Source organism: Myodes glareolus, chromosome 7, assembly GCF_982192425.1.
Source record: "Myodes glareolus chromosome 7, mMyoGla1.1, whole genome shotgun sequence".
Classification (NCBI taxonomy): domain Eukaryota; kingdom Metazoa; phylum Chordata; class Mammalia; order Rodentia; family Cricetidae; genus Myodes; species Myodes glareolus.
Genome location: NC_142032.1, coordinates 8,808,701 through 8,830,466, shown reverse-complemented (window position 1 = coordinate 8,830,466; position 21,766 = coordinate 8,808,701). Strand labels below are relative to the sequence as shown.

Here is a 21,766-nt window from a genome sequence, read left to right as displayed (position 1 = left end):
GGCAACTCCATTACACGGAAGAATGAATTCTCAAGAGAAATAAGGGAAGACAATCGTTCAAGTTATTTAAAAACCAGCTGGACAAGTCACCAAGGATGGACTGGCTAGAAAGTCACAAACTCAGACATGTTAGAAGGAGGAAAATAATCCTTTGCTATATTTTTATCCTATGATCGTTTTTCTCTCACCTCATCTCACTCCTCTGTCTAAACTGAATTCTCTAACTTGTGATGAAATCAGCTATGAAATCACACAGAGATTCATTGCTTTTCTGTGTCCAAATCCATCAGAAAGTAGAACCAAGGAAAAGGGCTATTCTAGAATATTTCCTTCAGCTGTCAAGAAATATACTGGGCCAGGCATAACGGCACACACCTTTAATGCCAGCACTCAGGAGGCAGAGCCAGGTAGATGTCTACGAGTTCAAGGCCAGCCTGATCAACATAGAAAGTTCCAGACCAGTCAGGGCTACATGGTGAGACTCTCTCTAAAGAGAAAATTTTAAAAGTACTCTGGTGTGGTGAGAAAACAGGGTCCATCTCTCATCTCCTATTCTAGGCATGTTTTTCAACCTAGAATCAAAGGGAGATTCTCTGGAAATAAAGAATAGAGATTTATTAACAGTCCATGGTTTAAAAAAGGTCATTTTTATACACAGATTCCTGCAGTGATCACATATAATTTTACCCAACAACAACTAAAGGTTTAGCCCCCAAACAGCACCTGTTTCCATATTATAAATTTATTGTCAATTTTACTTAGTCTATTTATTATATTTTATGGACAGTCTTGCAGATTATTACAGAAGTCTCATCAGACTCAAAATTCATAATACATAAGCACTGTCACGTGGAGTGAATCTCTGTTTTTACTGGCACATGCTGCAGGGTCTAAGGAGTAGCCTTGTGGTGTTCCACACTGACATTGTCGAATCAACAAATGCTTGACCTGACTCGAAATGCCAGTGGGAACCCACCAGTTGTACCTCACTCACGGAGCACTTGAACTTCAGACACTCTTTCACAGTTATCCACAGTTTTGCTCTTCAGTTGGGGCATGATTAAGTGCACTTTACAAAGACTCTGAAGCTCAAAGACAGGGAAGTTGTCTCAGTGGTACACAGTTGGTCAGATAGCAGGGTAGGATACAAGCCAAGATCCGTCTCCAAACCCCAGATTTTTCCTTTCTAACAACCTTCCCTCCTTGGGGCTTTCAAGTTTTGAATGCTGAATGCATCTCTAAAATATTGGGGGGGGGGGAGAACTACACACTCAAGGAGAGACAATGGATTAATAAAAGCAGTACTTTAATCAGCCCAGATGAAACAGCTTCGTGTCTACTCCCAAGCATTTTTCATTCGCCGAAAGCAATCAAGAAAATTAATTTGGACTTTATGTCCCTGGGTTGAATGAATTAAGCATTCACCAGATCACCCAAAATCTAAGACCATTCTTCCTGCTCTTTCTGCAGAATGCTCTTTCTCTGGCCTCCATGTCTGACTCCATTGGCTCCAGCAGCCCAAAGCACCTATGATGCTTCCCTGAGCTTTCAGAAGGTGGTGCCTTGGAGCATTGTCATCTCAGTTTTGCTTTGATTTAACAGAAAGGGGGAGCAGCAAATTCTAGAAGCACCTTGAGCAAGAGCCCTCTGCCTCCTGTAGATGACAAGTTCTTATTGCCAGACCCAAGAACCATCAAAAACCAAAGAAAAATGACCTTAGGTGTGATGAGGAGTATAAAATCCAACTCTGAATGGCATAGAACCAATAACCTCATAGAGGAGGCCTCAATAAAAGTCTTAACAAGACCCACCAGCACTCACTGGAGACAGGTAGAAGGACCCAACTTTCCCTAAGAGTCAAGTACTCCTAAATAATACTAGGAATAACAATATTATTGTAAATATTCTTTATGTTTATTTTTCTTTGAATAAACTAAACTATATGGGAAGTCCAGTTTGCTCCTTTAACTGAGAACTACTAGACCCTTCCCTTGTGCCTAAGAGTTTTCTATCAGTCAAGAAGCCCACTTCTTTAGCAATTAGTCAGAATGTCATCACGGTGTTCACCTGAACATTTCACAAATGCTGAGAAAGCCATCCTCTAACCACTGATACATTATCATAATAGTTGTTGCAGATATAATTAATTTCTACTTCATAAGGCCTGCCAAATCTTGTTATTAAAGCAGATGAGGAGAGAGAGAGAGAGAGAGAGAGAGAGAGAGAGAGAGAGAGAGAGAGAGAGAGAGACTGTTCCAGTCTATACTGGTATCAGAAACTTCAGTCATGACCTTCCAGTGACCCTTTCTGAAGCTGCTCCAAGAGAACATCCACCTCTCTCTCTGTCTCTGTCTGTCTCTGTCTCTCTGTCTCTCTCTGTCTCTGTCTCTCTCTCTCTGTCTCCTCATCTGCTTTAATAACAATATTTGGGAGGAAGAAAACACCTCTCTATGACTCAGAACAAAGCTTATGATTGACACAAAGCAGACTGTCCGTGTGCAAGGCTAATGATTGACCCTTATACAAAGCATGACCAGTAGAATTGGAAATTGAGAATATACAAGACTGTGATTGGTGGAAGAGGAGACAAAACACAAACATGCCACACCCACTTGGGGCCAACTTGTGGTCTTATCATAGGAAGAGTAGGTTTTTACTAGTCAGACAAAATCCCCCAAGCTCCTGGGACTTGGAAACTCAACAGTGGCAGCAAAAGGACAAGTGAAAACCTGCAGGAAGTCGCCAAGAGCTGAAGACTCTGACACCTGAGACAGCAGCTGTGACAGTGAGACAGCAACAAAGCAATTCAAAGGGCAGGAGGTGCAATGAGCTAAGAGTACAAATGATGAGACATTGGGAAGAGGCAGAGGAGGGACTACAGGGCTTGGAGCACCTACCACTAAAAGACTTTCAGAGAGCAGCCAGAGGTTTAAAAGCAGAGGGTTCTGCCATGCGGGAGCTGGGACTCCAGCTGAGGGTCTACTCTCTACACAGGGTAATAGAATTCTACTCTTGAATATCTGGAGCTATAATCATCGACTCTGAAGGCTTGGAACTGCAACTCTCTAGTTCTCAGGGCTCAGAACTAAAATCTGTGGGTTTGAGAGTCCAGCTTGAGAGCCTCTAGAAGGCAATAGTAAGGACCCTACCCCCTTTTACCAATGATTTCTATCCCGATGAAAAGGTCACTTTGATTAGCTGCTGCTGACACCTTGAAGTGCCTGGCTCTGTGTCTGAACCAATAGAATTCCGTCCAGGTGGTTGACAGGGCAGCATCCCAGGAGCAGGCTACAGCCTAGAAGATGCCATCATATAAAACTCTTCTGATCTCAGTGAAGTAAAAAGCCGTGTTGTAAAAATTCACGAGGGAAGAAAACCAAAGGTAACATCTGAGAACTGAGTGGCCTTTGGGAGCCAGAAAGCTTCTGACAACTGAAAGCAATTGTCCAACCAAGAACCATAAAGATTTGGCCCTTGGTTCTATTACCACAGGGAAAAATATTCCTGTCAAAATAATAGAAATTTTCCAGGCAATGGTGTCACATGCCTTTAATCCCAGCACTCAGGAGACAGAGGCTCTGTGAGTTCGAGGCCAGCCTGGTCTACAGAGCTAGTCCCAGGACAGCCAGGGCTACATAGACAAATGGTCATATCAAGGCTGGATGGGGCAGCCCAATAGGAGGAAAAGGGTTACAAGAGCAAACAAAAGAGTCAGCAATGCTCCCACTCCCACTGTTAGGAGTCCCACAAAAACAGCAAACTAAACAACCACAGCATAGATGCAGAGGACCTAGCTCAGATCCATACTACAGGCTCCGTGGTTGCTGCTTCAGTCTCTGTGAGTCTCTATGAGCCCTGCTTAGTTGAGTCTGTCATCTGTGTTCTCATGGTGTCCTCAACCCTGCTGGGTCCTACAATCCTTCCTCTCCCTCTTCTGTGGGATTCCCCTGATTCTGACTAGTATCTAGCTGTGGGCCTCTGTATCTGTTCCCTATCAGTTGCTGGAGGAAACCTCTCTGATGACTACTGTGCTAGGCACCAATCTATGCATTTAGCAGAATATCATTCGGTGTGGGCCTTAAGTTAGACCTGTCATTGACTGACCACTGCCACAAGCTCTGCGTCACCGCTGCCCTCACATGTCTTGCAGGCAGGACAGGCTGTAGGCTGAAGGTTTTGTGGTTGGGTTGGTGTTCCTATTCCACCACTGGAAGCCTTTCCTGGTTACATAAGATGGCTGGTTCAGGCTTTGTGTCCTGCATTACTAGAAGTCCTTGCTAGGGTCACCCTCGTAGGTTCCAGTAAGTTTCTACTACACTAGGTTCCACATCAACCCCCCAAATCCTCCCAATTCCAATAATCTCTCACCATACTCTCTCCCTCCACCCTTCCCTTCCCCACTTGATCCCTCTGTTCCCATCCCCATCTGGCCCCATCCCACCCACAAAATCTATTTTATTGTTTCTTTTTAGATGAATCTCTTGGAAGCCAGACTGGCCTCTAACTCTGCATTAATTCTAAGAGCTTCTTGAACTCCTGATCCTCCTCCTGAGTGCTGAATTATAGGCACGTGACCCTATCCTATGTTTGTAGTCCTGGGGACCAAAACCAGGGCCCCATGCATGTTAAGTAAGCATTCTACCAACATAGCCTCAAGATCCCTTTTGATTAGCTCAAAATCAATATGTTTTGTGTGTTAATTACACCTTCAAAGATCCCATCATACTAAAAGAGACACGTTGGTGTAATCCCAGCCCTCAGAGAGCTGAGGAAGAAGGAATACCAGTTTGAGGACAGCACAGTATCTCAATTAAAGTTTCTATTGCTGCAAGAAAACACTATGGCCAAAAAGTAAATTGGGGAGGAAAGGGTTTATTTGGCTTACACTTCAGTGTTCCTGTTCACCACTGAAGTCAGTCAGAACAGGCACTCAAACAGGGCAGATTCCGGAGGCAGGGGCTGATGTAGAAGCTATGGAAGGGAGCTGCTTACTGGCTTTCTTCTCCAGGCTTGCTCAGCCCACCTTCTTATAGAACCCAGGACCACAGGCCAGGATGGCATCACCCACCAAGGGCTGGGCCCTCCCCCATTGATCACTAATTGAGAAAATGCCTTACAGCTGGACCTCAAGGAGGCATTTTCTCATCTGGGGCTCCTTCCTCTGATGACTCTACCTTGTGTCAAGCTGACACACAAAACCAGTCAGTGCACCCTGTCTCTGTAGAGAGCGCCTGTCTCAAAAGAAACCCTTTCATTTCACCACGCTCTTTTGACTAGAAGCGAGTTGTAAAGGCCTTTACTCATAAAAGAAAAGGAAGCAGAAAGGCAGCCGTCATGGTATTCAGCTTGGGCTGCATCCAAGACAGGCAGGGTGTAACTTGAATTTTCAATCAATGTAGGTAAGTACTATACTTTCATTTAGGCATATTATTTTATCAATTTTCATTAACTTGAAGTACTTTCATTTAGCTATTATTACTGTACCAATTTTACTATCTTTATGACAAGAACCTATATCACATGCATATTGCCAGATAATTCTCTGTTAGGTGTCAGCATCCTAATTAGGTAAGATTTGAACACACACTGGTTTCTCTTCTTATTTAATACACAGAAGCAAATTTCTAAGTGAACCAAAGTGTCCTCTGGCCACACTATACTTCATGGTACTTATGAGTTCTGTAATCTTCAAATTAGGCAAATCCTAGGATCTGAAACCACTGTGGCTGGGATGGGAATGAGTGGAGTCTCCCATAATAGGCCACACTGACCTACTTTGTGATAAAAGAGTCTCCCTTCCCGCATTACTGCGTAAACAATGACCAGTAGTCAGGGGGTCAGGACACCAGGACTGGCCATAGGATTCATTTGCCAAGGCAATTTCCTCACTCTCACCTTTAACTTGGGTATCTGGCTGTCTATCCAGTGTTTTAGTGGAAATGGAGATATTTTTCACAGAGGTCACATAGGGAGCCATCAAGTTCAACTCTGGGATACTCAAGTGAGATGAAAATTTTAATAGGAAGTGTTTCAGACATGTTCCCAAAGTTATAGTTTTCTGGTGTGCCTAATGGAGAATGTTCTGGTTGCTTTCTGGCACTGTGATAAACCTATCACCAAGAGCATCTTGGGGAGGAAAGGGTTCATTTCATCTTATAACTTACAGCCCATCATTGAGTAGGGTCAACGCAGGAACTCAAGACAGGAACCTGGAGGCAGGAATGATACAGAGGCCGTAGTGAAAGGCTGCTTCCTGGCGTGCTTTCTCTAACTTGTCTCCCTACCTTCCTTATATAGTCCAGGCTATGCTGAGATCCTGCCCTCTGAAGTAATCCCACAGCTTGTATTGATGTGTTTGACCAACGATTTTGCCTTCTGGCTTCACCGTATAGTCACCTAGGATCTTTAAATGTATTTATTTCAAAGAAGGGAAAACAATAAATTCTGGCAATGTTCTGAGATACCTGTGGTGCCCACACCACAGTGATTTTAAGTCTATATAAGTCACTACATTCTTTTGGGCTTGGGATAATTGAAGCAATAGTAGGATTGTCTTTTATTTTCCATTAGTTGCAACAGTAATTTCTATAACTAATACACTGCCAGAGGCAAATTCAGATCATAAGTCTAGTTTCAACTTGCATGATCTCCACAGCAATATAGATCAATCATAGTTATGGATTTCTAAATACTGGGAAAGAGCTCATTGAATTCCTATTCCAACATACTTAGTTTATGGATTGTATAATTTAGCATCTACAATGGATTGTAAAAGGACAAGCTAACTGGTTGCAAGCTGTGTAGCAAGGTCACACATTTCTTGACTTGAAGTCTGCGTGATTTTTTGCACTACTCCATGTTTCTTCAGTAATGTATTAATAATCTGTTAGTAATTTTTGAGAAACGACCATGAGTTCAGAGTTATGAGCTTTTTTTGTAGATACAATAAATATCAGCTATTCAACTATTTATTTGCTATACCCTATTGCTTTGATCTTTGTATGTGTAAGAAATTATAGGAGTAGAAGGCATTGTTCCCATTCTCAGGGAGTTTACATTCAACAACACCAGGGCAAAAGCTGCTACTGAATATCTACTGAACATCTCCCAGCCAGTTGAAGGCAGAAAAGGAGAGCCCGGATTAGCAGCAAACCACAGTCTGGCAATCAGGTCGAATTGACATCTGTCTCCCTTACCTACTACCACTTGACTAACTCATGAAGTCCGTGTGTGAGCATCCAAGAATCATCTTTGCATCCTCATTCTCTTCACGATAAACTTTAGCTCATGTATGCTTCTATGTAGAAATGTTTCAACTAAGTCCCTTAGTACTTACTACTAAATCTGATTATTATTATTATTCACTGAATTAATGTAGTTATCATTATCTACATGATGATATATGTCTATTCTTAGTACCTTGAAACACATTGGATAAGATAAGGCACTGTATGGTCAGTATACCTACTTTCTATATCTAACTAACTTTTATATCTAACTCTGTTGAGAGTTCCCGCCTGGTTTTACTCTGTTAAGCCCTTGGCCAAAAGCAACTTTTTTTATTAACCAATGACAATAAAACATATTTACAGCATACAGAGGGGAATCCCACATCACTCAGGGAGATGGAGAAGAGGGGCCAGAAAGATTGTAAGAGCCAAAGGAGATGTGTAGCACCAAGGAAGCAGTGTCTTCCAGACAATAGGACTGATGCACACATGAACTCACAGAGACTGTGGCAGCACACACAGGGCATACACAAGTTTAAGCCAGACGGGAGTAGGATTATGTCTACTTCCACCTAAGAAGCTATTTGAAAAGGAAAAATTAGTTTTCCCCAGTGTTGTCTCAGTGGGTATAATAACTACACTTAAGGGTAGATTCCATGCCTAGCAGTGTCTGGCCAACACAAAACTAACCCAATGATATTTTTGTAGACTTTATACCTCATATTGCCTTGTTTTCTGATCTTGTGCTTTTCTGGGTGCCCATTTTGGTGTGTGTGTGTGTGTGTGTGTGTGTGTGTGTGTTTCTTGTGTTTTTTCCTTAGGTTTTTTGGTTTTGTTTTTGTTTTAATTCTGGTATGTTTGTTTCCCTGTTTGGAAACAAATGGGAATTATTTTCAGCTATCTCATAAATAATTTAACTTAATAAAAAGGATGCCACGGGGAATTAAGCCAAATAAGTATCTGCTACCGTTTCTTAAGTAAAGCAATAGCATGACAGTGATGTTCAGAAAGCAAAAGTTCTCCCACTTGGAACAGAAACTGTTTTGATCTGTTTACTGTGTCTCTCCTCTTTCCCCATATGCTGCTCTGTGATGAGTGTGTGCAGAGTCTCCTCTTTGCAATAATTAGATGGGAAGATCCTAGGGCTGATGGTCCAGTTTCTTTGGCAAACTCCTCTCAGACTGATCTGCAAATTTTCATTTACACGGCCCGGCAGATGTCTCTGTTTTACCGACTTCTGTCTCCATGAGGAAATCTGCAGTGTGGCGCGGCATGGCCCAGTGAGTCACCGAGTATTTGTGAATGCCAACAATTTCCCTCTCTGTAGTTTGCATCAGTTATTTTATGAATGGGTGTTTTATTGTTTGACTACTGAACGAATAGATATTGGAGAAAATTAAAATTACACATAAAAGAAAGGCAACTTTTTATTTTTTTAAATTCTTTGAAAGTTTTATAGATTGTATTGTTCGTATCACTTCACCAAGACCTGCCCCAAACTCCCTCTACCACTTCCCATTGCATTTCCCTCTCAAAGAAACATCACCTTTTCTTGTTGTTTTGTTACAATAAACCCTTGGAAGAAAGGAAATTTTAAAAGTCAGTTTGAGGTGTTATGAAGAAATAGTATTTTGAAATATGCCATACCCTTTTACAGAGAATATGAAACATATGTATTCAATATACCCATACAGACACATGCCGAAATACAGATACATCTTATATAACATCAGCTTTAACCTTACAATTTAAAAAATTCTATAAAATGCAGTTTTTATTATTATTTCACATAAATGCCCATCAATAATAGAATGGATAAAGTGATTTGTTACATTTATATAGTGTGTATACTGCATATATTAGTCTGGGAGGGTTCACTTCCCCATTAACTCACCAAGAAGCCAGTGATTGGTGAGACAAGAGAAGTGCAATTGTCCCTTATGCAGTAATTCCACTATGTTCAGTAGAATTAGGATCTGTGCCATGACTAGTGAGAATAAAATCCCTTTTTGCATTCCACACCCATGCCACACAGGGTATTTAGCTTATTTTCAAATGAGAGCATGTGCATGCAGGAGTGGTATGGCCATAGACGCAGCTTATTTTCAGATCAACAGGGACCTGACCTCCCATGGTGCTCCTGGTGCTGTGCTGTTCAGCCCAGCGAAAGGCTATGCTCAAATGGTCTTTCCTTGCCTCCTGGGGCACTGCAAGAGCAGGCTAGGCCAGTAACATAGAGGGGAGGTGGCTGTGACTGCGGCAGAAGTGGTAGCCATGGTGTTGATGAACCTCGTGGCAGTAGCAAACCATCAAGAAAGGGGATGAAAGGTTCTAGAAGGCAAATGGGAGCAGAACTGTAGAAAACTGAGGTAGTTGAGATAGCAAAGGATCGAGGAAGGTAAAAGGGGACAGAAAATCAAGAGTGTAGAAGTGGAGAGTTGTAAAGAGTTGACACAGAAATGCAGCACCAGCCAACAGGAGAGGGCTAAGGAGCTGCCAGTACCTGAGGCCCAGAGGCTGGGACACTGGGTTCCACTGAAATCAGTGTCCCAACACTGAAGTCTAGAGAACTCAGAACTCTGGCAGCTAGAACTACTACCGGTTCCAGCTGCTGCACAAGCTGCAGATCACGAGTTCCTGAGTGCAGGGCTGGTGGTAATCAACTCCAGGGCAGTCAAGCCCCATACCTGTGCTTCTAGAGTTGCTTACGCATCCAAAACTGCATCTGCACATTCAGAACGGTTATTGAGCATCTGGAGCTGTAACTGAGTATCCAGAGCTGTACCTGTGCATCAACCGCTGCACCTGTGCGTGCAGAACTGTACCTGTGAATCTAGAACTCACCTGTGCATGCAGAGCTGCGCCTGCCCATCTAGAGCTGCACCTGTGCATCCAGACCTGCACCTGTGTATCCAGACCTGTACTGTGTATCCAGACCTGGACCCTGCATCCAGATCTGTACCTGTGCATAGAGACCTGTACTGTGCATTCAGACCTGCACCTATGCATCCAAACTTGTACTGTGCATCCAAACCTGTACTGTGCATCCAGACTTGTACTGTGCATCCAGACTGTACCTGTGCATCCAAACCTGTACCTGTGCATCCAGACCTGTACCTGTGCATCCAGACCTGTACCTGTGCATCCAGACCTGTACCTGTGCATCCAGACCTGTACCTGTGCATCCAGACCTGTACCTGTGCATCCAAACCTATACTGTGCATCCAAACCTGTACTGTGTATACAAAACATCCATCCTCTACTCTTGGACATCAGAGTTACTCTTTTTCAGGTTTTTGGATTTCAAGACTTACCACTAGCAGTACCATGAGTTGTCATCCTCCAAATTTACACAAGCTACACAGCCAGTTTATCAAGGGACATATCATCTGTAATAATATGCACAAATTCCAGTGCCTGTGTGTGAGAGTGTGTACTGTTGGAACTATTCTCTTGAGAACCTAACTTAGATACAACTTTCTTTCCTTTTATTGAAAATAGTTTTCTGTTTCACATAAGGCCTGATTAGTATTTCCTTTCCCTCTGCTCCTCCAACTTCCTCCTTCCCTCCCCGCCCATCCAATCCCTTTGTATCTCTCATTAGAAAACAAGCAATATTCTATGAGATAAAAGTTATATACAATACAGTAATATAAGACAAAAACTAATACAGAGAATGGGAAATACAGTACAATAGAAAGAAAAGAGCACACTTAAGAATCTCATAAAAACACTAAACAGGAAGCCATAATGAGTGTGCAAAGAATCTGTAGGAAAGAGGGGGATATATATAAATATATATTTATATAAACACAGAGACATAAATTAAAAGCAAAATTGAGATAAAATTAAAGCCAAAGGAGGAGAAAAAGTCCCGACAGAACATATGAGATGAGAATCTCCAGTGATGCCATTGAGTCCATGTTCTGTTGGGCATCTAGTGTTGGGTACACAGCCTATCCATAAGAGAACTTTGTTTGCCCACTGCGACAGAAATTTTCATTCCCAAATGGTTGTCAATTGGAGATAGCTTCTAAGTTAGGGACAGGGCATGTGTCTAGTTCTCCTTCCAGCCCTAGGACCCCATCTGGTGCAGACACATGCAGGCCCTGTGCATACTGCCTCCATCTCTGTGAGTTCATGTGTCCATCAAACCTTTTGATTTAAGGGACCTTGCTTTCTTGATGTCCACCATCCCCTGGTTCTTACATTCTTTCTGTTTCCTATCCACAGGGGTTTCATGAGCTTTGAGGGAAGAGTTAATGTAGACATCTCACTTAGGGCTGAGTGTCTCAAGGTCTCTAGTTCTCTGCATAATGCCTGACAATGGGTCTCTAAATTTGGTCCCATCTACTGTAGAAGGAAGTTTCTCTGATGATGGCTGGACAAGATGTTGATCTATGAGTACAGCAGAATGTCATTAGGAGTCATTTTGCTACTTTTTTATGAACAGTAGTATTTGATTTTAGCCATAAGCCCTGGCTATCTAGCCTCAGATTCTTTGTCATCCAAGCAGTGCCTAGCATGGGTTCCATCTCATGGAGTAGGCCTTAAATCAGAAAAGATATCGGTTGGCTACTCTCACAAGCCTGTGTCACCTTGCATCAGAATATTTGGCAGACGGAACACCATGGAAGATCAAAGGGTTTATAGATGGATTGGTTTACATTTCTTTTTTGGTAGCATCCAGAGTACCTTCCTGTACTGAAAAGGTTAGCAAATCGGTGTGAAGGCTTTTTGTTAGCCCCAGCTTGTCTTCCATGTTCAATGAGTTGTGTAGATGTTGTCTTCAGAAACGGGGTCTTGCCATTTTGTCAGTGTGTGGAGAACAACCTAGAGACCTGGCAACAGTGTGGTTTACTGGGAAATTCCCATGGGACCTCTTAGACCAACAATTCAATTAAACATAACCCAATCCTAGTACTGGAAGCTTCATTTAGAGGCAAGAGATATCCACTTAGGCTCTGCCTTCCTATTATTTGGTGATTTCATTTAGAGTGCCTCCATATTTCTTCATGTTTAGGAAGCTTTTACTGTGTTAGGTTTCCATACAACTGCTCAAATGTCTTTTAATTTTATCTGTGTATTCCCACATTCCCTCCCTGAACTCCTCTTCTCTCCCCAACCCCACTTAAGACTGCATCCAGAGCTGCACCTGTGCATGCAGACCTTCACCTACATATCCAGAGATGCACCTGTGCATGCAAGAGACTTCTGGGAAGAAGAAAGCACATTCTGCAGTCCTGGACCAGCCACAGAAGAAGTAAGATGTGACTGCCCCGCCGAATAAGGTGCCAAGCCACATGGCTAACACAGATAAGAATAATGGGCTAATATAAGTTATAAGAGTTACTAAGAAGCCTGAGATAATGAGCCAATCAGTTTATAACTAGTGTAGACCTCTGTATGATTTCTTTGGGACTTAACAATTGCGAGAACCAGGCGTGACAGAAAACCTCTTACAATAACCTGTACATCCAGAGCTGCACCTGTGTTTCCAGAGTTGCACCTGTGCATCCAGAGCTTCACCTGTGCATCCAGAGCTTTACCTGTGCATCCAAAGCTTCACCTGTGCATCCAGAGCTTCACCTGTGCACCCAGAGCTGTACATCTCTGGCCCTTAGAGCTTGGTGCCATATGCTCCTAAATTTCAGGACTCATGGGCTAAGCCTTTGGGTCTGTTTGTCTGTTTAGTTCATGTGTCCTTGGCAATGTGAGACCTGGAACCACTGGGAACCTCTGACACTGAGACACTGAGGAAGTCCTCCTTTGTTTGCAAATTCTATCTGGGAAGAATCAAAGAAACCAGCCATGGACTTTCACCAGGAGTACAATTCAATTTTCTATCAGCAAAACACTATCTAGAAGTTGTAAACTTTTCTCTAGTCATTTCAGATGGGTCAGTTCTAAGTGAGATCAGGCAAGAGATAGGGAATTTGCATGTTTATTTTACTTTCTATTACTGAAAGTAAAAGAAAGTTGCTACATAGAAGCCATTCTTTTCAGGGAGACAGCGGAGACACCAACTAAAAGCCCTGGGTGAGAAGTAATCTCTAATATAGATCAGAGCTGCTTGATTCAAGCTGGCATCAGGACCTGTTTCAATCTCATTTAATTACAGCGTGAGCTGTCAGGTGCAAATGAAGGTAACGTTACTTCTAGTCACAGTAGAATAGCGACAGCTGATCCTACCTATTTTATTCTGTAACCAGCTTGACCTAATAGCCATTGCTAGGGTGTTTCCTCCAAACCTTCAAATGCACATTAATTCAGTCTTGCACATAGCGTTCACCACAGCAGCCTGAATATTAGGCATAAAACAGACATCAGTATATTTTGAAAACTTGAAATCAAAACAAGTATATTCTCTAACCACAAGGGAACTAAACTGGAAATTAATAACAGACATTTTGAAAATCTTCAAATAACTAAAAATTAAGTGATAAACTCTAAATAATCTATTTGTCAAACAATGAAATCACAAGAAAAATTAAGAGTATGTTAAACTGAATGAAGATAAAAATACAGTTTTATCAAAATATATACACTGCTGTACCGATGTATTTCAGTGGTAAAATAGTTGCCCAGCATATATGGGGTCTCAGATTCAGTCCCAGACTACACATACACACACATACACAAACATACACACATATGCACACATACACATGTACACACACACATACACACATAGACACTTACTTGTCTCTATAGGAAACATATGACTATAAATTCTTACATTCACTTAAAAAATAATAAAGGTATAAAACTCAATTTTCTAAGTTAAGATTGTTTAAAAAACAACAATAAGCAAGTTTCCTTCTCTATGATAAATAAAATTAAGTAAAATGAGGTAGACATATTTACAAATATAATCATTCCAAATTAAAAGGGATTTTTCAGTGTACAACAGCGTAGATAAACCCTGAAGACGTGGTGTTAAGTGGGATGCTACAGCCACAGAAGATAAATCTTGTGTGGTTGCATTTATAGGAAGTGTCTAAAAGACGCAAATTCTTTGAATCAAAGCATAGAATGGCAGTTTCCAAGGGATGTTGGAAAGGCAAGAAGGAGTTACTAATCAAGGGGGGACAAGGTAAACATGGTTTAGAGATTGACTGTACAACATGGGACCTACTTATAGTCAACAACATTCAACATGATCTTGGTGTCTGTTCAGAAAGAAGGTCTCATGTTAAAAATGAAAAGTAAAAGTTTAAAACTAACTTGAAATGAATCAGAGACTTTCATGGTAAGGCTACAACTTAAAAACCTTTACAGAAGGAAAAGCAGTAAAGAGGAATCGTGACTGCATGAGGCAGTGGTTTCTTAGCTAAGATTCAAAGGTGGGAGTCACAAAGCGAAAGGGAGAATCAGAATTAACTCAACTTTGTGTAGGAGGAGACACTTGTTTGTTCTGGCCACCCAGAACTAAAATAATCACACAGAAACTGTCTTAATTAAAACACTGCTTGACCCATTAGCTCTAGCCTCTTATTAGCTAACTCTTATATATAAATTTCACCCATCTCTATTAATCTGTATATCACCACGAGGTCGTTGCCTACCAGCAAAGTTTCAGCACGTCTGTCTCCAGCAGCAGTGGCTCCATGGTGTCTCTCTCCACCCTTCCTTCTCCCAGCATTCAGTCCACTCTTCCCTGTCTACCTAAGTTCTGCCCTATCAACTGGCCAAGGCAGTTTCTTTATTCATAAATGATAATCACAGCACACAGAGGGGACTCCCACGTCAACTTTGAAACAACTAGAGTTAAGGTTATCAATGATAGAAAACTCAAATGCTTGGCAGTCATGACACACCCTGGAGTGAGGAGGGAAAGAGAACATGAAACTGCTGCTTGTTGAAAGGTCCCACTGAGATAAAACACAAGCTATGCACTTGACAAAAGTCTATACACTGCACACATCTGACAAAGAACAACATTTAAAGAAAGACCAAAAATGATAAGACAGACTGTTCAAAGTGATCACATCTCTGTGATGACATTTCACAGATGCGGTGGGTGGACAGCACAATCATTTGATATGAAATGACCTCTAGAGGCTTAGGTATTAGACCTTTGCTAGTTGTTGATGCTGCTGGTCCAGGGAAGGCTGTTAAAGGTACAGCTTAGCTGAGGTGGGTCAATTGGGCATGGCTTTAAAGATCATACCTAGTCTCTTGAACCCACACACACACATCTCTCTCCCTCCTTCTGGGCCACCATGAGCTAAGCAGTCTCTGCTACCAACATTCCTACAGAAGGACATCCTGTTGAAGCACATGTGGACAAAAGCCCATTGACTGAGCCCTTTGAAACAATGAGTAAAAATGACTCTTTCTAGTCCCATCAAGTATTTGGGGATAAACTCGACATAACCAAAAAGTATGTGAAAAGATGTTTCAAGATTATTAATGACTAAGAAAATGCAAAGTAAATCAAAATGAACTCTCATTTCATATGTATATCAAAATGAATAAAATTTAAAAAGACAAAATATCATGTGTTAATGAGGCTATGGATCAACATGCAGCACTACTGAATCGCTAGTGGACTATAACGTAGAAAGGAGGTTAAGGGAGATGGTGGAGAAAGACAGCTGGAATTGGGGAGCATTTGAGGGGTGCTATGGAAACCTAGTGCAGTGGAAACTTCCTAAACTCTGTGAAGGTAATCCTAATCAAGTCGCCTAATAATAGGGGTGACAGAGGCCATCTCTTGTCACCAAATGAAGCTTTCAGTGCTATGTATGTCAAAGAAAAAAAGTGCACTTACAGAATCTGAACCAGGCATCTTCTGTAACCAGACAAGGACTCAAGTGGAGGGATTGGGAAACCAATCCAGTCACAGATCTTTGACATGTTTATCCTGCCTGCAGAATCCTGCCTGTTCTGGGACTGGAGCCTAGCAAAATTGTCATTAAAGAGACCAGACAGACTTCATCCAGCAACTGATGGGAGCGGATGCAAGAGTCTCACAGCCAAACATTAGGTGGAGCTTGGGAAATCCTATGGAGGAGGGTGAGAAAGAATCAGAGAAGCCAAAGGGGTCAGGAACACCATGAGAACAAGACCCACAGAATCAATTGGTCCAGACTCACAGGCGCTCGCAGAAATCAGGGAGCCAGCCGGTAGGGGTCTAGCTTAGGTCCTCTTCATATATGTTACTGAGTAGCTTAATGTTCCTGTGAGGCACGTGATAGTGGCAGTAGGGGCTGTCTCTGACCCTTTTGCCTGCTTGCAGGACCCTTTTCCTCCTACTGAGTTGTCTCATTCCACCTTGATGTGATAGCATGTGCCTGGTCTTAATGTAGCTTGTTAGACTGTGTTTAATTGATGTCCCTGGAAGGCCTGCTTTTTTTTCTGAGGGGAGGCAGGGAGGGAGGTAGATCTGAGGGAAAGGGAACTTGGGGGAAGAGACTGGGGGAGGTGAGGGAGGAGAAACTCAGTTGGGATGTAATATATGAAAGAAGAATAAAAATAAGTAAAAAATAAAAAATAGTCAGACAGTGGTGGGACACACCTTTAATCCCAGCACTTGGAAGGCAAAGAAAGGAGAATCTCTGTGAGTTCGAGGCCAGCCTAGTCTAGAGCAAGTTCCAGGACAGTCAGGGCTATACAGAGAAACCCTGTCAAAGAAAATAAACATAAAAGATATTGTTAATATTTCTTATTGATAAGTATATTTGTTCTATTACTGGAAACTCAGGCTTTCCTCAATAAAGAAAACAAATAAACAAACTTAATTAAAACACGTGTGCTAAGTACACAAAGCCTGAACAGGTCACATGTGACAGCTAATCCTGTCAGCTGGATGGGATTTGAATCTCCATAGAAACACACCTGAGGGTGTGCCTGTGAGCATGCTCCCAGAAAGGATTAACTGAGAGGGACAACCTACCCTGATTGTGGGAAGCATCATGCCACAGACTGGGGTTCTAGGCTGAAGAAGATGAAGAAAGGAAGCTGAGTACCCCCAGCCTTCTTTCCCTGCCTGCTGGTGCAGTGTGAGCAGCCAGCCGCCGATGAGACAAAACCAGCCTTCCTTCAATGGTTGCCTTGGCCAGGAATTTTGCCGCAGCAATGAGAAAGTAACTAATATGCTGCATTATTCATTCATTTATAATCCCTGCATTGTGAAAGCTAATCCTCAGTGACAAAGAGCAGTGCTCACTGCAGCTGGGGGTGAGGGAGGCAGCACAGAGTACCTTGTAAGCCTTTCGGGTGGTGTTCAACTGATCTGCGTCCTTCTTATGTTGGTAGATGCAAGAGTGTCTATGTTTACTAAACATTAAGCTGTACATTTAAGGTGACTGCATTTCATTATAAATATTAGTTGACTTTATTCCCAAAAAAAAACACATAAATGAATTATGAACTATCAGGACAATGATCTTTTTCCCCCTTCAATTTGTTATTTATCTGTTTAGTTTTTAGATACAAACTCTCATAGTACAGCCAAGACTAGCATCCAACTTGCCACAATCCTCCTGCTTCAGACTTCTTAGTGTGGGAATAACAGGCATGCATCACCATAACCCTCCTGACCTTCAAATTAATTCCCATTTCTTTTGTGGTAGTTGTCCTCCCTGAAGACAGTATGTTACCCCCAATAAAGTCTCACCAACATGACTGCTTAACCAGGAACTGAATAAGGAAGACACCAACAGACATGCCAAATGGATGGGGAAGACCATAAGACCACAGCCCCGCACAACCAACTACACACAACTAAGGAACACAGAAAGTGAGAGGGATGGTCTCCAGGAAATAGTACACTAATAGGTTACCCAATACCAGATGCTTAGCCCTGAAACCATACATGCAAGTAACATTCCACAGACCAAGGAGGGGTTATATGGGAGGGCTTGAAGGGAAGAAAGAGGAGATAGAAATGTGAGTAATTTCCTTGCCAACATAATCAGCATCTTTTCCCGATGTCTGCAATCAGGGAGGCCTGCTTCTTGGCATCTCTTGAAGAGGCACCCGTCATTGAATTTATTAGAATTGTGTAGTAAAAGCTAGGAAATTGCACACTGCATCCCCAGAGCTGTTACGTCGCAACCCTGCCACATAAGCCTAGCACTTGTCAACATTCATTAAACTGCTAAAACCCAGGCTTGCGTCTAAATGGCAGGTAGTTACTCATAGGTGCCAACACAGGTCTAGCAATTATAAAACCAATTACTAAAATCAAAAAGGAAATATAGAATAAATATTCTGCCTGCTGGTTTTTTTTTCACTAACTTCTTATCAAGAGGTAAATAGCTTAGCTGGCATCTACTAAGAGGTTATACAGTGCTGGAAAGGATTTTTACCCAAACATTTTAGACTTAAATTTATCAGAAATGTTGAGAAACAAGGCAGCCAAGAAGGAGTATGTGTAACAAGGAAAGTGGCTTTACCAAAGAATTCCATAGAACTTAGCTGTGTCATGATGCTCAACAAAGAGTACAATCCAAACCAGACTATGCAGAACAAAGAAAGGGGATTTAAGCCTATACACCAAGTAGAGTGGGAGAAGTGGGAGGAACCAGTTTCAACTTTATTTAAAAATCATGACCTTTGGAGTCAGAAGGAATGCTGGGGTCTGGTGTGGGACAATTCTATATTCTGACAATTATGTTTAAAATAAATGCTGAACGGCCAGTAGCCAGGCTAGAAGTATAGGTGGGACAACCAGACAGGAAGTAGAGGCGGGGCAATGAGAACAGGAGTACTCTGGGAAGAAAGAAGCTATTTCCCCAGTCCTGTCCAGACACTGAAGAAGGAAGATGTGACCTGCCCTACCAAAAAAGGTACCAAGCCATGTGGCTAACATAGATAAGAATAATGGGCTAATTGACTATGACACTGGGACCTGTTTCCTCTGCATATGCTGGATTTTGGGGATCCAGTCTGTTTGGATGCTAGCCTTCCTGGACCTGGAGGGAGGGGGAGGGAGCTGGAGCTTCCCACAGGGCAGGAAACCCTGACTGCCCTGGGGGACGGAGGGGAAGGAGGGGGGGAGTGGGGGGAGTGGGAGGGTGTTGGGAGGGGGGGCGGAATTGGAAACTTTTATAATTTAATAAAATTTACTATAAAAAAAAAAAAAAAAAAAAAAAGAATAATGGGCTAATGGGCTAATATAAGTTATAATACAAAGCCTAAGCTAATGGGTCAACCAGTTTATAACTTATGGAGACTTCTGTGTGGTTTTCTTTGGGATTTACTGACTGTGGGAACCGGGCAGGACAGAAACCCCAACAAGCAGGCCCTCATGTTACAGGGGTCATCTAGCTCTTTGATTCCCTACACTGAAGGAATGAGCTGGTGATGTCTGTGTGAACAATAGGATGGAAGCTAAGTCCATGCATGCTGAATAACCACGGTGATCAGCAGGGGTCAAGAGTGTATTGATTATTTTTACTAGGCAGTGTCCTCTCCCTGGACACCCTCATGAGAAGAACCCCTTCCCCTTGTCTTCCTAGGACTTCATGATTCCCTGCATCCTGGTGAAGAGGACCACATAGAAGGTCCTGGCCATCTATAAGGACGTCCTGCCCTGTTCCCGTGCTCCTCTGCGGTTTGAAGTGTGAGTGGAGAAGAACCAAAGCTTAGGAATGAAAGAAAGCATTTTGAAAGGGAGATTTTATTTCAAAGCATCACTCTCTCTTCTGTGTTCTATTTAAATGACAACAACTGCTCCCTTTTTACTCAAATAAGATGGGCTTTACCCCATAAGCAGATAGGAGACTTAGAATCTCGGAGACCCGGACAGAAAGACACATGCTGCAGGCATAAGGATGATTTTTTTGTGATTCCTTAACCTACATTCTCTCTGTCAAATTTATGAATTATGAATTATTAGGTCAGAATTATGAATTTTATATGTGTAAGCTCACCATCAGGTGCTTCACTGTTTGTCATTTCATTTCCTCTTTTGCAACAGCTCCGTGGTGTTTCTTCTGTGCTGAGAAAAGTCAGCCAGTATTTGCTATTCCAAGGGCCATCATTATGTCAAGCCCAGAAAGCCGAACCACCTGCTTTGAAACCATTTAAAGTCTTCTAGGGGCAGCAATTAAGCAAGTACTCATAATACAGAGGCAGGAGAATAAGGCAGAAGGAGATCTGGAAGGTTTACACAGACTTACAAAATCAGTGAAGGCAGCTGAGGTGGACTTCAACAGGCTGGTGCTGCTCACACAGAACGGAGGCATTCCAGAGAGGCTTAGAGTGACTTCTGGGTCATTATAATGTGAAGGTGTTGCACCCCTGGCTAGAGACTTAAAATGCTAAGGACACAAGTGTTTCGTAAAGTTGTACACAAAACTGCATGTAACAGAGCATGCTCAGAATGGCAAATGCTATGCAAATGAACCCAAAAGTCCATGCCATGCAAATGAACCAAAGAACACCTGCGTTAAGTCACATTAAAACCTTAACTCTTTGTACAGGGGGATTATTGAGCTTATAAGCATTCCCTCTTTGCTCATCCCAGTTCCCCATCCCTGGAAATATACTATCTCTAATAGATTGTTTCAGAGCTATTCTTTGTCCGGGAACAGAAAAACCTGGAAGCCTTCCACAAGCGCCTTCTGAAACCTGGTATCCGGCTACATCAACACCATGTGACAAGTGACCCCACAATAACCGTCCTATTTTCTATGCACAGTGTTATTCTGTGTTCACACCACCCTCGATCTTATGGAGGAAATCACACAATTATTTCTACCTGCAGATCCCAGAAAGACATCTAACGAAGTAGGTCTGTTAGGAACTCAAAGCAAAACAGCTGACCAATCCGACTTCCAGGGGGAAGGAAGGAGAGCATTCTCCACAGGGAACACAGCCTGAGACGTCTGCCGTGTTGGTTGGTGGAAGAGCTTGACTGCAGAACTTCATAGCAAAGAGAGTGGGAACACCCTGTCCAAGGTTCTACTGTTCTTTAACAGGAAAGGGAGGAGTAATGGACAATTCTCCTTCCATAAATGGCCAGGCTTTCCCAAACACACTGACCTTCCTTTCTGAATGGAATGCTTCCTGATCTTCCAAATGGCAGCTCACAGCAAATCATCTCTGTTATTCTTGATTTTGAACAGCATCTCTTTGGACAAACCGTTTCTACACAATAGCAAATTGCAGTAGTTATGATCATCATAATAGCATCACAAGAATAATCAAACGCTATTGAAACAAAAATGATCCCATTTAAGCCAGGCCTCAGCTACCGTGCTGTGCATTTGAGTTTATGCACATTTGTGATTGGTGGTGAAATTTGTGCCCCTTTATGTCTCCTCAGCTGTTATGAGAGACTGGCCTCTACAATCTCACTTTGTTTGGCAATTTATCTACCCTGTTCTTATCCTCCATTTGGACGGGAGGAAACAGCATTCTTGCCGCAACCCGAGCACAAGCAAACTAAGAGCTAAGTCATGATGTGCTAATTGGTAATTTCACTGGATCTGTCCTATACCGACAAGAGCAGATTGTACTTTTGCAAACAATCTTCATGCAGCAATCAGTTCAGTCCCTTTATCAGCTTCCTGGATTTGACT

General features: G+C 42.3%; 1 long non-coding RNA gene across 1 annotated transcript in view; it reads right to left on the bottom strand.

The window, feature by feature from the left end:
• Nucleotides 1–20,545, bottom strand: part of LOC148121290 (uncharacterized) — a 50,830-nt gene extending 30,285 nt beyond the window's left edge. The window contains exon 1 of the long non-coding RNA XR_015738239.1: nucleotides 20,363–20,545. This is a non-coding gene — a long non-coding RNA (uncharacterized LOC148121290). The remainder of the gene's footprint in view (nucleotides 1–20,362) is intronic.
• Nucleotides 20,546–21,766: the final 1,221 nt, after the last annotated feature.